This window comes from Musca domestica, unplaced genomic scaffold, assembly GCF_030504385.1.
Source record: "Musca domestica strain aabys unplaced genomic scaffold, Musca_domestica.polishedcontigs.V.1.1 31, whole genome shotgun sequence".
Taxonomy (NCBI): domain Eukaryota; kingdom Metazoa; phylum Arthropoda; class Insecta; order Diptera; family Muscidae; genus Musca; species Musca domestica.
The window spans coordinates 7,469,538-7,484,499 of NW_026712309.1; the positions used below are offsets into that span (position 1 = coordinate 7,469,538).

The 14,962-nt window shown below is 34.4% G+C and overlaps 1 protein-coding gene across 17 annotated transcripts in view; it reads left to right on the forward strand.

Annotated features, from left to right (window-relative positions):
* LOC101888405 (ryanodine receptor) overlaps positions 1 to 14,962 on the forward strand; it is a 99,956-nt gene that overhangs the window by 28,704 nt on the left and 56,290 nt on the right. The window lies entirely within an intron of this gene.

Consider the following 14,962-nt stretch of genomic DNA (forward strand, 5'->3'; position numbering starts at 1 on the left):
CTTGATTTTACTGGTAATAGTTCACAATTATAAATTGAGGAATAATTATTAATGCGTTTGTAACTCAACGAAATAATAATTTTAGACCCAACAAAGTATATATATTCTTGATCAGCGTAGAATTCTAAGACGACTTAGCCCTGTTCGTCCTCTTGTGTTTCCGTCTGTTATTATCACGCCAGAGTCAAAACAAATTAATATAGGAAGCTAAAATTTTACACAGATCAGTCTTTTGTCTGCAGGCAGGTCAAGTTCGAAGGTGGACGATATCGGTCCAAGATATCGTATAGCCGCCATATAACGGTACCCCTGATATTCGGTATTTTGATAATTGTAGCAAATTCGTCAATGAAATTGTACGAAAATCCATAAAAGGAGTTCCTTTTGAGTATTTTACCCCCAGGAAGAGTATTGTCTATAGAGGTACACTATGTTATATATGCCCCATATAATGGTAATACCCTATATTCGATATTTTGATGATTTTAGCTACATATTAAATGGAATTGAAGAAGTTCTTTCTAAGCACTTTACCCTCTGGAAGAGAAATGGCTATATAGGTCCACGATATCGTATAACCCACATACAACGGTACCCCCCGATATTCCATATATTCCATATTTTGGGATATTATTCAAATTTCTTATTTAGAATTCGTAATGGGTACTACAGCCTATGACAAAAAATTTCATATACAGCACCACGTCTTCGTATAGCCTCCATATAATGGTACCTCCCAATATTCGATATTTTGACGATTTTAGGGATATTATTCAGAGTTCGTAATAGGAACTACAGTCTATGCAGGTCCAGGTCTTCGTATAGGCGCCATATATCAGTACCTCCCTATATTCGGTATTTTTACGATTTTAGGTACAATATTCACCAAAATTATTGGAAGTTTTGTATATGAAGTTCCGAATAGGTACTACAGTTTGTGACAGAAAATTGTCTATATCGTATTGCCCTGATAAATATAGGGATTCGGTATTTTGATGATTTTAGCTAAATTATTCACCTGATTTTTTTCAAGTTTCGTATTTGAATATTGTAATGGCCTATGACGAAATTACCTAGGCCGGTCCATGTCTTCGTACAGACCCCAATATAACGGCTGTATTCGGTATTTTTAGAATTTAACAGAATTTTTAACTGATTTTATTTTTTGTTTTTAATTTTCCAAATGGTGGAACGATTTTTTTTGTTTTTGTAAATGCGTTGGATAATTTCTTCGAGAATAATGTGCTGACATATGCAAGACTTTAAATTAGGTTTATCTTAGGAAATGTCCAAGGGGCTATAATGTGCTTTTATTTTGTATGTCAATAGGAAATTTACATTTTAAGAATTTTGTGTAGAAGGGTTGACAAGACACAGGTTTAGATTCATTTTTTAAAATTTGTTCTGCATTTATTAACATGTTATGGAATGGATGGTCTCTTAGAGATAATGTTTTTAGTGCATAACTCAGGAGTTGTTTTAATCTACTATATTTCAGAGGAAGACATCCAGAGATTGCTATGAGAAACATTGTTGAAACATTTTTCCTGACGTTATAGAAGTGCTTTTACATCATTTTTGATATAATAAGACATGGACTCAATTGCTAAGAAATAAAGTGTCACACTCAGGACCGATCCCTGAGGTACCTCTTTTTCCAAACAATTATTGTCTGGAATTCTGCTTCCTATTTAAACAGATAATTTACTGCCCTCTCAAAAGTTGGAGATTTTCTGTAGTTTGATTGTTTCGTTCGCCGAATCGGTTGACATTTTTCAATAGAAATTGACTCTTTCGCAAAAACTTCAATATAGGTTCCGGTATGGGACCTTATTAACTTTTTCAGCCAAATACCTATAACTTATTCTATCAAAAAAAAAAAATTATGTGTCAGCGGTTCATCTCAACTATATTTGTTATAAAGTCTTGTTAACATTTTCCAGTCAGATGGACAGTAATTTTGAATTTGTTTAACTAGAAGACCATGTTGACAGGAATTTAATGCTGTCCCCATGATTGAGGGTATAAAGAATTCAGAACAATTAAAATTAACTCAATTTTCATGCCTTCCAATACAGGTTGGGGTATACTATTTTGTCACCAGATTGTAACACGCCATAATATCGTTTGGGGACCCATAAATAATAAATCATTTAAAATGGATCTTTGAAACTTTTCATAGACGTATTCTTTATTTCTAAGAAGATTGGTATAGTTGTATAATAATTGATGCTATAGCCCACATTTAACAATATCTGCAGGTTTTAAGTACTTTTTACGTTTTGAGAAAATTTTTTCAATTTATACCCATACAGAGTATGGAGGGTATACTAAGTCGTCGTTCCGTTTATAACTCATCAAAATAATAATTTTGGACCCAACAAAGTCTATATATTCTAGGTCAGCGTAAAATTCTAAGACGAGGCGAGATTTAGCCCTGTTCGTCCGTCTATCTGTCTGTTTTAATCACGCTAGAGTCAAAACGAATAAAGATAGGAAGCTAAAGATTTGCACCATTCTTTCTTTTGTCTGCAGACAGATCAAGTTCGATAATATCGGTCCACGATATTGTATAGCCCCCATATAACCGTTTCTCCCGACGTTCGGTTTTTGAATGATTCTAGCCACATTTTTCAATGGCTTTATCTTAATTTCTACACAAAGAGTTCCTTCTGAGTATTTTACCGCCTGGAGGAGAATTACCTCTATATAGATCCATGTTTTAGTATTGCACCCATATAACGGTACCCCCATATATTCGGTATTTTTATGATTTTAGCGATATTATTCAGCGGACTTGTGTCAAATTTTGTATTTGTAGTAGGGAGAGTGTATTTATTAAGAAGGTCATTACCGCAAAAAGTTTAAACTATATGAAATTCTTTTTGATTTCGAACATTTACATGGATCCCAACAATTTTATTTCCTGCAGTCTTTGTAATTTCATTTCTACTTTATTATTGTATGTTAATACTTCAAATCCTTAGTTGAATTAAAGTTAAATACAAACGAGTTAATTTCCATTGACACAATACAATAAATAGCCCAGCGGTTACGATGCTAATCATAATCGTAAAGTCCCCCCCAATAAAATTCAATATAAAATCGCAGCTAATGTGGTTACAACCAACAACTTAGGCCAAACAAACAAAAAGCAAAAAACGATAGCAACAACAACTCCATAAAATTTCGATTAAACGCAACAAAGCGAACATTTGAATGGACATAGAATCGAATGAAACACTTCATTTAACATATTTGAAACAATATTTAATACAGCGGCATTATGCGGTTCATGCTGCCGGTATTGGCCAACGGACAAACGAGTAGCAGCTGTTCACGTTACAGAGCCTCAATGCTCGAAATTGTTAACAATTCCATTATTATCGGCCGCAACATAATTCCATAATACTGAATGCCCAATGGATGGGAGCGAGCTCGCAAATGGCCATTTACAGTGGCGGAGTGCAGCTGATCCAAGGCCTTTTCATGGGTACAAATGATAGGTATGCAGTAACAATGTGGAGACTTTTTAATCTTGCAAATACAATTTTAAGAGACTTTAAATTCGAACATTATTAAATATGGTTGAACGAAATATGGTTGAATGAGAAATTCACTCTCAGAGAATATCCTTACCCGAAAATAGGGGAAGGGGAAACTAGAAAAAATATCAAACTCAGAGTACAAAATTTAAAGATTGACATATCAATCAATTTGAAAAGTGCAATCATGTTACTATTTTTACAGCACCGAAAGTAAAGTTGAAAGATAATGCGTTATTAATATCTGTTTTATGCCCACCTCTCGAAATATTCGTCGGAGATCCAAAAAAAACACATATATTCATGATCAAAATAAAATTATAAGGCGATTTGGCGATGTCCGTCTGTCTGTTTAAATCACGATCGAGTACATATTATTTAGTCTATAGGTTTGAAATTTGGCACAAAGGTTTATATTCTGGCTTATTGGTATTGAAAATATTGTTAAATATTGGTCCACGTTTTGGTATAGCCCCCATATAACGATACCTCCAGATATTCGATATTTTGAAGGTTTCTGACGCAATTTCCAACCAAAATAACTAAAACTTTACATTTGGGGTTCTTGAAAGCTCTGTTCTTTCCTTAAAAAATGTTCCATTCAGGTCCACTATTGGTATGGGTGATTTGTAAATTTTTACTGTGTTCTCCTGCCGATGTCACCGATATTTGCAGTTTAAAGTGGAAGACGTTTGAATCCAGATACTTTTATTTAAAAACGTTTTTTTTTTTTTGCCAAATTGAAAGTTTTTCCTAACCGACCCTAATGCTTTTTTTTTAATTTGCACGTCATTTTAATTTTTTCTACAAATGATCTAAAATGCCTCATATCCTCAAAATATAAAAAGTCAATTTGTTCTTTCCATACATGATCTGTTCCAGAACCTAAAGAATGTAATAATTGTACTATGATAATCGATGTTTCCGTTATGATATTGACACAAAGTAGCACTAACTAGTACTTATTTGAAGGCTCTGCACCACCAAGATCATCTTCTTAATTCCATTTTTAAGGTATATGGTAATAAAATGTCCTTGAATAATGTATAATCCACAAACCATAATGGAATAATTCAAAGTAAAAATCGAATTATTGGAATAACAAATGAAAGAATTCTAATTGAAAATTAAATGTTTCGAAATACAAACAGAGTGTTCCGAGTTAAAAATGGATAAATTCCATTTCCAAATGGAATAATTTAAAATTCAAATAGTTATATTATTTTACTACAACATGAGCATAGTGACTGTAGAGGCCTTCAGTGGTATGCTCCTCCCGTTTGCCTTTGCCTAATCGTGTTAAATTTACCATATGAAGAAAACAAGGGTTTTTGTAATTTTTTCATTCGAACGACAATAAAAGCTACAAATGTGGTTTTTACGGCGGGATAAAATAGTGTTAGCTCTTTCATGCGTTTAGTCATAAAATTTAAATATTGTTAACTATTTTTCTCATTCACAAACCCACACACGTTTAAAGTTGGATTGTTATGTATATATGCATAAAAATTCGTTTAAATTTGTGTATGTGTGTGTGTTTTTTTTTTTTTTTTTGGAAGAGTTTAGTGCATTAACATGGCAAGAACTTTTATAACTTATTTTGAGACGAACTAGCATAACTTAAAATAATTAATAAGTTCTGGAAAAATATAATCTGTAAATATTTTTAAACAATTTTCAAGAGTTAACTTTTTGGGCCTAAGAATTCTGTAAATAATACATGGCGAACCGATTTGACTCGATTTAGAGATGCCCGTCTGTCTGTTGTAACAACGCTATCTTTGGAACGAATTGAGATAGGAGGCTAAAATTTTGCACCCATATGTATTGTGCCAGTCACTTCAGTGCAATGCGGGAAATGTTTTCCTAATAATATGAAAAAACGCTCTTGTACTTAAAAAAAACACCAACGTCGATGGTATGAAAAATCTCACTAAAGAAGTGAGTGTGATTCTCAATCACTTGTGAATGCTCGACACTTATAGAGCTTGCTTTTCATCAAGTCGTCATTCCAAAAAACTGAAAAGCTATGTGACCATTCCCTTTGCCGGAATAAAATCATAATATTGGTAGCGATCAGCAAATATAGCAGAGCTGACAGATTCGTTTCAAAAAAAAAAAAAAAAAAAACATTACTCTCTCTAATGGAGAGTAATATGAAGTTAATCCAATGGGGAAATACTCCAGACTTAACTCTACACCACACAGTTGTAAAAGGAAAAAAAAAATAGACGCATAGCTACTTTTGATGATTACCATAGAATCATATTCTGATTAGATTTTTACATGTCTGTCTGCCCGATTTATACACGTCTGTCTCATTTTCTGTTCGATTGCGATGAAATTTGGCATCGATCATTTGTTTAGCTCAAGGTATAGCTCTCATACACGTGTTTCATCCAATTTTTTAAGTCCCCCATGCCCGTAATATGCACTTTATTACAATGATATTAGTTTTAAGATGTCAGATACAGCTCAAAAAAATACCTCTGGTAATATTTTTTGAGTTCATTTCATGCTATTATTCTTTTTATGCCCTAAATGTGTAGTAATAAGACCAAGTTGGAGGGATTTTGGCTTATACCGCTCATACAATGTTGTGAAAATCAGTTCAGATATAGCTATAGCTCCGATATTTATGCCACATCCGAATTCAATGTAAGTCTAATCATAGTCACACGATGATCTCTATAGCATTGATGTACAAATATCTACGTCAATTGTTGTCAAAATCGATTGAGATTTTAAATTAAAATCGCTCTAAAGCCGTAATACGCCATCAATTACGATATACTGTGTATGATCTTCTTCACACAAATTAACAGTATAAAGATTTATGTGTTTCAGGTAGCTTCACCAAATATGCTAGAGAGTGTAGTGTATCATAATGACGGCTCCGTCCGAATTTTGTTATGTCCATGTTAAAATAAATGTTTACAAGGGTATTTTGTAAGTTGGCCCTGTATTCTGGATACTTAATAAACCCATTATTTAGTAACGGGTTTCTTCTGCATTGTTTCAAAAGATGTTACTTACAATTTGTTTCCTTTTCCTTCAATTATATTGAACGCAAATGTGTTTATGTAAATCGCATGTGATTTTATTTTTTTTTTCAGCTTTAAAGCACATTTAAATTCCATATCAATTTACAGTCTTACAAAAAAACTCTATAAAAGAAATAAAAAATATGTATTTAAAAAATTCATTTGCCAGACATCAAACCTATAATTGGTTTCATTCAGCTGTATTTGCTTCTTCTTCTGTTCGTAATCAATATTATGTCTTTGTTTTTATTACTTGAAATATCTATTGAGTTAATAATGCAGAAAATGACAATTCGAACATATTGAAATACACCTCCCATTCGTAATGAATTCACATAACTGTACGCAACATTGGGAAGTGTTGGGTTTTTTTGCCCAGCAACAACAAAAACAAGACATTTTCGGCAGGACATCAACGCCATTATTCGTATTGGCGAGTTATCATCATTTTTGATGCCATCGTTGGCCGTTTGCCGTTGTTCTAACGTTCGCCATTGACGCTGACGCTTCTGATGCCAATCGAATGATTTCGATGTCAATGGTGTTGTTGGTGTTGCTGTTGTCGTTATTGTCAGTCGGTCGGTATTGTCCCTCTTGATGTGGATGTTTGTTATGGGCCAATTAATTGGGAAAAGCTTAAGTATTTTGGCATGTTTTGAATTTTTAAAGCTCGATTGTCCCTTGCGTGCTTACGAGGTTGTGTGTGTGCGTGCTTTGGTGTGGGATTGTGTTTGTGTGTGTATGTGTGTGAGTTTGGAATGTGCTTGGTTGACAGTTAGGCCATTTGGTTATTGCCCTGAAAAATGGATAATTGCCAAAGGATAGAGATATACCAACTCACAAACGATGTGGGTGTAAATGGAAAAACTGACCTTATTCTGTGTGAGGGTGGACCTCTGCATTTTAGTATGGCTTAGATTGCACACATTCCAGATCTGTCTGTCGTTGGTCGGATATCGATTCCTTTGAATACTAATGATATTTAATGTTAGCTTAAATGTGTTGTTATTGTTTTCTGTTCGCCACACACATACACACCTCACTGTTAAAAAAGAGAGAGAGATTCTTGACTCTTCTTGTCGCCGGAAAAAGGTCATTTATATTTGAGAATGTTGGTGTTTGTTATTCTAACTGTTGTTTATAATGCTGATGTTTATACTGATATTGGTCAGACCATTTATATTTATTATAATATTAAATAGGGATATGTAAACATTTTCCGCATTACACAAGCCCACGAACATAGAATATATAATAAACTGGCGAAGACACTCACAGAATTATTCTAAACAACATAATTGCCCAAGAACATTCCAATGCATTGGAGTCCCCCAATTGGGAAAGTACAATATCGGTGAAGTGGATCAGTTGATGCCGTTACGATTCTAATGGCAAAAATCGAAATTACACGGTTTGAGAACAAAATCATCAGATGCATAAAGACATAACGTAGTCTCCAACATTTACAAAATAACGCATGTAAAAATGTGTTTATTAATGCCGAAATTCCCGTATTCGAGGGGCAAGCCCCACTTCTGTCAGAAGGAACATACAATCCAAATTTCAACCATTCTATTACAAATGTGGCTAAAATTATAAAAATGCCGAATATCGGGAGGAAGTGATGGAAAAACGTTGACCTATATAAACATTGTTCTGCAACAAAAGTAAAATCGAAATACCGAATTTTGTTGAAAATTTTAGTTGGAAAATGTGGCTAAAATCGAAAAAATACCGAATAAAGAGAATCATCGTTTTATGGTGCTATAAGAAAACCTCAACCTATGTGGACAATGTTTTGCCAAAGTAGATAGAACCCATTATTAACTGTGAAATTTATTCCAATACGTTCGAAACTGATGCTAAAATGATCAAAATACCGACTATGGGAATGTACCGTTTTAGGAACAACAAAATGGACTCTAGCCTGATTACAACAGATGGACGGACAGAATCTGTTAGAATTTAACGCTGATCAAGAATACATATCCTTTGTTAGGTATAAAATTAACTATGCAAAATGTTACAATCGAAAGGGGCCGACAATAAGATGTCCTCCCTGGGCGTAAAGATCACTACCCTGGGCGTAAATGTTTCCTGAGTATAAAATTAGTGTTTTTAAATTTTACGTGCTTAAAAGTACTAAATTTAATATTTGGGCAAGGGATTGAGTGGAAGTCCAAAATTTGGCATCAGGATTTGATTGATATATGGAATATGGAATTCTAACAATATGTGTACCAAAAATATTAAAATGCACTAAATTTGGTACGATTTGGAATTATGTGAACGGATAGTGCTTAAATCTGGAAATTTGGTATGAGCATAAAGGTTGGAAAGTTAGTTTGATATATGAAGGAGCTTTTGGAATTTATATATTCGTAGAAAAGTACCATATTTGGTAGTGGGTGAAGGAATATAGCTAAAATGTGATGAAGATGTCACTGTTAGTGTCAGTGATTAAGAAAGGATATGAATTCATCTTCATTTGGAAATGTGTACTAAGTGTGCGAAAAGCCCTAAATAGAAAATATAGGTTTAGGTTTAGAATGAATGGATGGACCTTGAATTTCAAAGTTTTGGTCTTGAGATACCTATTGGTGGTAGATTTGAGAATAAAAGTTGGTTTAGGAAATGTGTACAATTATTAAATGATACTAAATATGGTAAAATTACATATATAAACTGAAACTTTGTATTAGAGTCGCTCTATGTGTTGCTTTGACATATGGAGGTAGTTATTATTGTACGAAAAATGCTGAATGGTACTATATTTGATATTGCGTGAGATAAAATTCTGATATTTGATATTTAGGTTGCTGATGGTATCTGTGTTTTGAGATTTGACGGTGGTTCTAAAAATGTGTGCTATTGTTCGAAAAGTACTAAATGGTACTAATTTTGGATCACTGTTGATGGCTAAGATGGAGAGATGTAGATTGTTTTGGGTATGCGTACTACATGTTACTACATTTGGTATTGGGTGAAGGGATGGGGCTGGAATCCTGAAATTTGATATAGATGTCCATTTTGTTTTTTTTTTTGGGTTCACATATGGTGTCGGTGAAATAGTTTTGGATGGAAAAATTGGATGTGGGTCCATTAATAATAACTCCCTGCTAACCCTTGTCCTACTATTCTTTCCGAAAAAGAAAAGACTTGAATTAAATACAAAACCTTGTTAGTCTTAAAATTGTGTACGAAAATGCACAAAAAAACCTATGTCAAACTGAACAAATTGTGCATTCCCATGGGCCAATTTAAAACGAGCCAATATTAATCGGGCTGCATTCATTGACGGAGCCACCTCGGGGATATTGGTTAAAAAAAAAAACACAAAATACTTTGCCGGAATGTGTCCTGATATAAATCTTTGTGGTGTACGGCATTGAAATACTGTCACTCCCACTTTCTTCATCATTTTCTATATTTTCCCCCTAAAAGTTATTCCAAATGTTTAAATAGATTTTATCTATTTTTTTCAAATTTTCGTGCTTTTACATGCGTGCTAACTACAAAGCAACAACTAATTCATAATCGTCTCTAACAACGACATTTGACAGTCTAATCGACAACAACTGCTGCAAGGAATTTTACATAAAAGCCAAACTGTGCGGGTGTGTTTAGACTTATTCAATTGATGACATTCACCAACCGAAGTTCCGCTGCGAAAAGTTCGACCCGCCCCACTGAAAATCAATAAAAACTATAAATGCTACCGACCACCAAATGAACACAGTAGTGGCAATAATAATAACAAAAACACAGTAACAAAAGCCCCTCACGATATTATAAACCTGCTCCAGGGAATTCAGATTTTAAAAATTTCAACTGACATATGCGAACGAACTCAGTGACAGGGACATCGACAGAAATTATGCCAACAACCTTGCCTGCCTCCGAGTTCACCCAAATCCTAGCAGTCCGTCAGCGAAACATTCACGCACACCCACCATCAGCCACATGCCCACAACCGACAACGGCAGCGAAAATGGGACATCAAACCGAGAGAGGCCTCCGGGTGCACAGATGAAAGCGGAGACGGTTGTGTCGTAAAATTTTAAGGATTTTTTATTTATTATTTGTTTGCAGGAATTGCCTCAGGACGGTTATGCTTTTTGAATAATGTACTGCTAAAAAGGCACTTTCAGAAAAAACCGTTCGCCCAGCTATTGGAACTGCATATACACACTCATATGCACATGTGTGTGTATGTGTAAATGCATATATGAATATGTGAAAACGTCAATATGGTTATGAGGCCGAGCATATATGCCCCCATCAACCGGATTGTATGTGTTTATGTGGCACGACTGTGTTTTTTTTTTTTTTTTTGCCTTTTTTTTTGTTTCCCCTCTGAAAGAAGGACATGCAGAATAAAATTTTATTGCAAAACGAATTTTCCACTCGACAAAACACAGGGAATTAAGTGGCTATAACATAGTAAATATTAAAGGTATGTACGAATGTTTGTTTGTATGTATGTGTTCATGTGTATGCAAAAAGAAACATTTACACATATGTACATATGTACACACATATATGCATATACCGAGAAGGTAGAAGTCCGTTGTAATAGTGTGGCCCAGTAGTGAGATTCTGACAAAAATCGGTAAAATTTAAATGCTTATACTTTCGGTAATTATAGAATTTTTTTCTAATAAATAGCGATCAGAATAAAGCAAGTGATATGTCCTAGCCCTTTTCACTCATAGTTGTGTGTTTTAATTGTATTGATAGTTGTCGGTAACTCCAGAATGAGTTAGAGAATGCTTCTACAGATGTATGGAAACTTAGTCCCATCGTAAGTTGGGAAACCAAATATCAGAAAATAAGGAGCAAAATACCAATGAATTTGGATTAAAAAATATTTCTGATAGGTTCTTCCTGAACACGGCATTTGGAGCATTTACAAAAAGTTCTCAGTTATTCTTTCTCATCGATGTGCCTCATTTCATTTTAGCACTGGAGCGATTTTTTCAGCTTGGGATTTTTTTAATCCAGTGGCAATACAACTTTTACAGATTTTTATCGAACCACTCTCACGTTTGATCATGCACGTACACATGGCCGAACCGAGCATGTACTTAGGCCAGAATAGGGGACAAACGTGTGCAAATGTTTCCCAGATGTTGACGCTAAAGGACTCAACAGAACTGGAACTGGAATTCGGCAAACCAAAGCAACGAATTTTATTTAAACAACAAACCTACCGAATGTTGTAAACACACACACACACACAAATATATACATCGATACAACGTGCACACATTTAGTTGATTTTGGATAATGTGTATACACACACTCACGCACACAGACGCACACTGGGCTACTTGTAAATATTCATGCCGGCATAAAGGCAACCATAGACCCATAAGTGCCAATAACATAATCGGAAATGAAATATTCGAATATTTATTTGGTCCCTTTTCCTTGCCTTCTATTGGAGTTTGTGTCGCCGTATTGAGTCGGCACCACGATACGATGTCCACATCACATTTTATTCCTGTGTCCTCTTTTATCCTTAGGTCACAATACCTTCATTGCGATCCACTACTGTGCACTGCGATTGGAAAACAATTTATTAGCATGTGAAAGATTTTATAAATTCTGCCATGGACGACCGAACGAAACAAAGCATATGAATATATTGTCACCTAAACAAACTGGCTGACTGACAGACCTAACCCATACCAAGGCGCCGTCACATATTGCTACCATATTTTTGGATTTATTAAATGCCCTTTTCATTTTATATGCTTGATTTGTGATGTTATTTTTAGTTTTTGTTTTTGTGGGTTTTATTGGCCTGCTCAAATATTTATACATTCATTTGGCCAGCTTTCCATCCGCACTATTGACATTTATTTGGTCAAGCGTGTAGGAGAAGGACTTTGACTAAAGGCCACTTGTGCCATCACCCTCCATGTCAGAAGTGATTTTTCATCCTCATTGAAATAGAATACTAAAACAATTTTCAACATGAATTCCAAATGGAAATATGTAGACAAATTGAATGGAATAATTGAAATTTATGTTAGTTACGCATAACTCACATCACTGCTAAGGCGGAAACAGAGAGAGGCCATCATAAGATAAAATCGGGTCAAATCAATGATAAAACTCCAGTCGTTATTTGTTTCCGGATCCACTTTTACTATATACTACTATTATACTAGCGATTATCGGTAATCGGTGTGGTAAAAAGTCGGACCTTCTTTGATTTTTATAACCTTTGATTTGAATTTTTCATTCTATCGAAATAAGAGTTGGAGACCCCATAACTTGTTAAAATATAAAAGTCGATTTAAATATGATCGTCTGTCTATTGAAGCCACGCATAGGTAGCAATGTTAAAAAAAAAACTCTGAATTTGTATCGAACATCACATAATTATGTATAGTAGTCCCTAATTATTGTTATTCTGAATATCCCAGTCACATTTTTCTCTAAATTGTTTTTAATTTGGTATTTTCGAGTTCAAAGGCCCAATTATATTGTCATGATAATCAAGCTTTCTAAGGGGGAGGACATGACAATTTTTTCCCAACCATACTTAATGCATTTTCTATTGTTGTCATCAACAGAAAGTCATTGACTTTTCCATGAAAGAGACGAGTCGTGAAAATTCCAGTATCGCTTTTGTTACAAAGGCGGTTCGAGCAAAAGGTACGGAGGCCAGAGACGAAATAATCGATGCTACACCAATTTCCATTACTCGACGAGATGAAACGATCGAATTATGAAATTATGAAACGATCCATCAATTAGAAATTGTAATCAAGCTCCAGGCCGCAATTATAGAAAGATCGTCATCATATTTTTTTATGGATGGATGGCAACATCCAATCAAGTGGTACTACAGGTCAAAACAATAATTCGATAGGCCCCAAATTTCCATTGAAGTTAAAGCTTAGGACAATGAAGTGCCTCCAGATGTTCGGCATTTTGATCATTTCTATCAGATTTTTCACCGGAATTGTTCCAAATTAGGTATTTCGGGTACTACGTTCTATGACAGAAAATTTCCTGTGGTCCACGGACCACACTATTCATCAGAATGAATTCAAATTCGGAACAGTTAGTACTATTTCATATGACAGAAAATTGCCAATACAAATTCATGTCTTCTTGTGGCCCCATATAACATTGGGTATTTGTAGATTTTAGCTACAATTTGGAACAGAATTATCTTAAACTCGATGTGTGGAGTTCGTAATAGGCTCCGCTCTTGCCGGCAGATAGCTGGCTGTAGAAGTTCACGTTTTCTTATGGCCCACATATTTGTAACTCCTGTTATTCGGAATTTTAAAAACTGACTTTTTGACATTAAGCAAGTTCCCATCAGGAGTTCTCATTCCATGTCGCCCTGACTCATGACTTGGTTTGATTATAATTTTTTGTGGCCTACTGGTAATGTTGGGGGTATTTGGATGTCATTACTAGTAATGGTAAAAGTGCCACAAACGCCTACCAAATTTGTGCTAAGGCAAATTTAGTACACACTACCTTTCATCCATTGAAGACATTTTCCAGTGCCTGGTATGTTTTAAATTTCAGAACACCAACATATTTTACAAAATACAACTATTTTTGTATTTAATCTAATAAAAGAATTTTTCTTTGATAATATTTATTGACATATGTCCTCTCTCACCCCCTTAAATATTTATTTATTAAAAATGGAAGTCACATTTTTAAATATTTATATGGCCATACATATATATGTGGATGTATGTGTGTGTGTGTCGAAGAAGAAAAATCATGGCGAACTTGTCTGGTTTGTGTCGATTGAGTAAAACCGGCACAGACATAGCAAATCCCTGGTGATTTGTGTTGAGTTTACCTTTCCGTATGGAAATAAATCTAAAGTAAATTGAATAATCCCATTTAATACGTTTAGATAAGCATTTTTGTCTCTTTTTTTTTTTGAGAATCAAATTGAATGACCGGTTGTGCCCCAACATGTGTGTGAGTGTGAATGTGCATACACATGTACATTTTGAGAATTGTACTCTGGCGATACTGAAGACAACACTGTCAGCTACAAAACAAACAAACGTATATGTATATGGGAAAGGATTTTTAAAAGTGCGTGTGTTTGTCCTCAAAGGAAGTCATATTTATTAAGGCAATGGACAATAAGAACAGGGACAAAAATTATTGATAACTATTTTTGTCTAGCAAGTTTGTAGGTAAAAAAATTAAATATAAAACAAATTCTTTCATTTCTTCCTCTTCTAAAAATTGGACCGCATCATCTAATAAAAGTCACACAATAATACAAACATTGCAATAAATATTGTTGTACGATTCATTTTTCAAATTTGAGTTCTTTCTTCGAAAGAGGGAATTTTATCCTCTCCCTAAGTG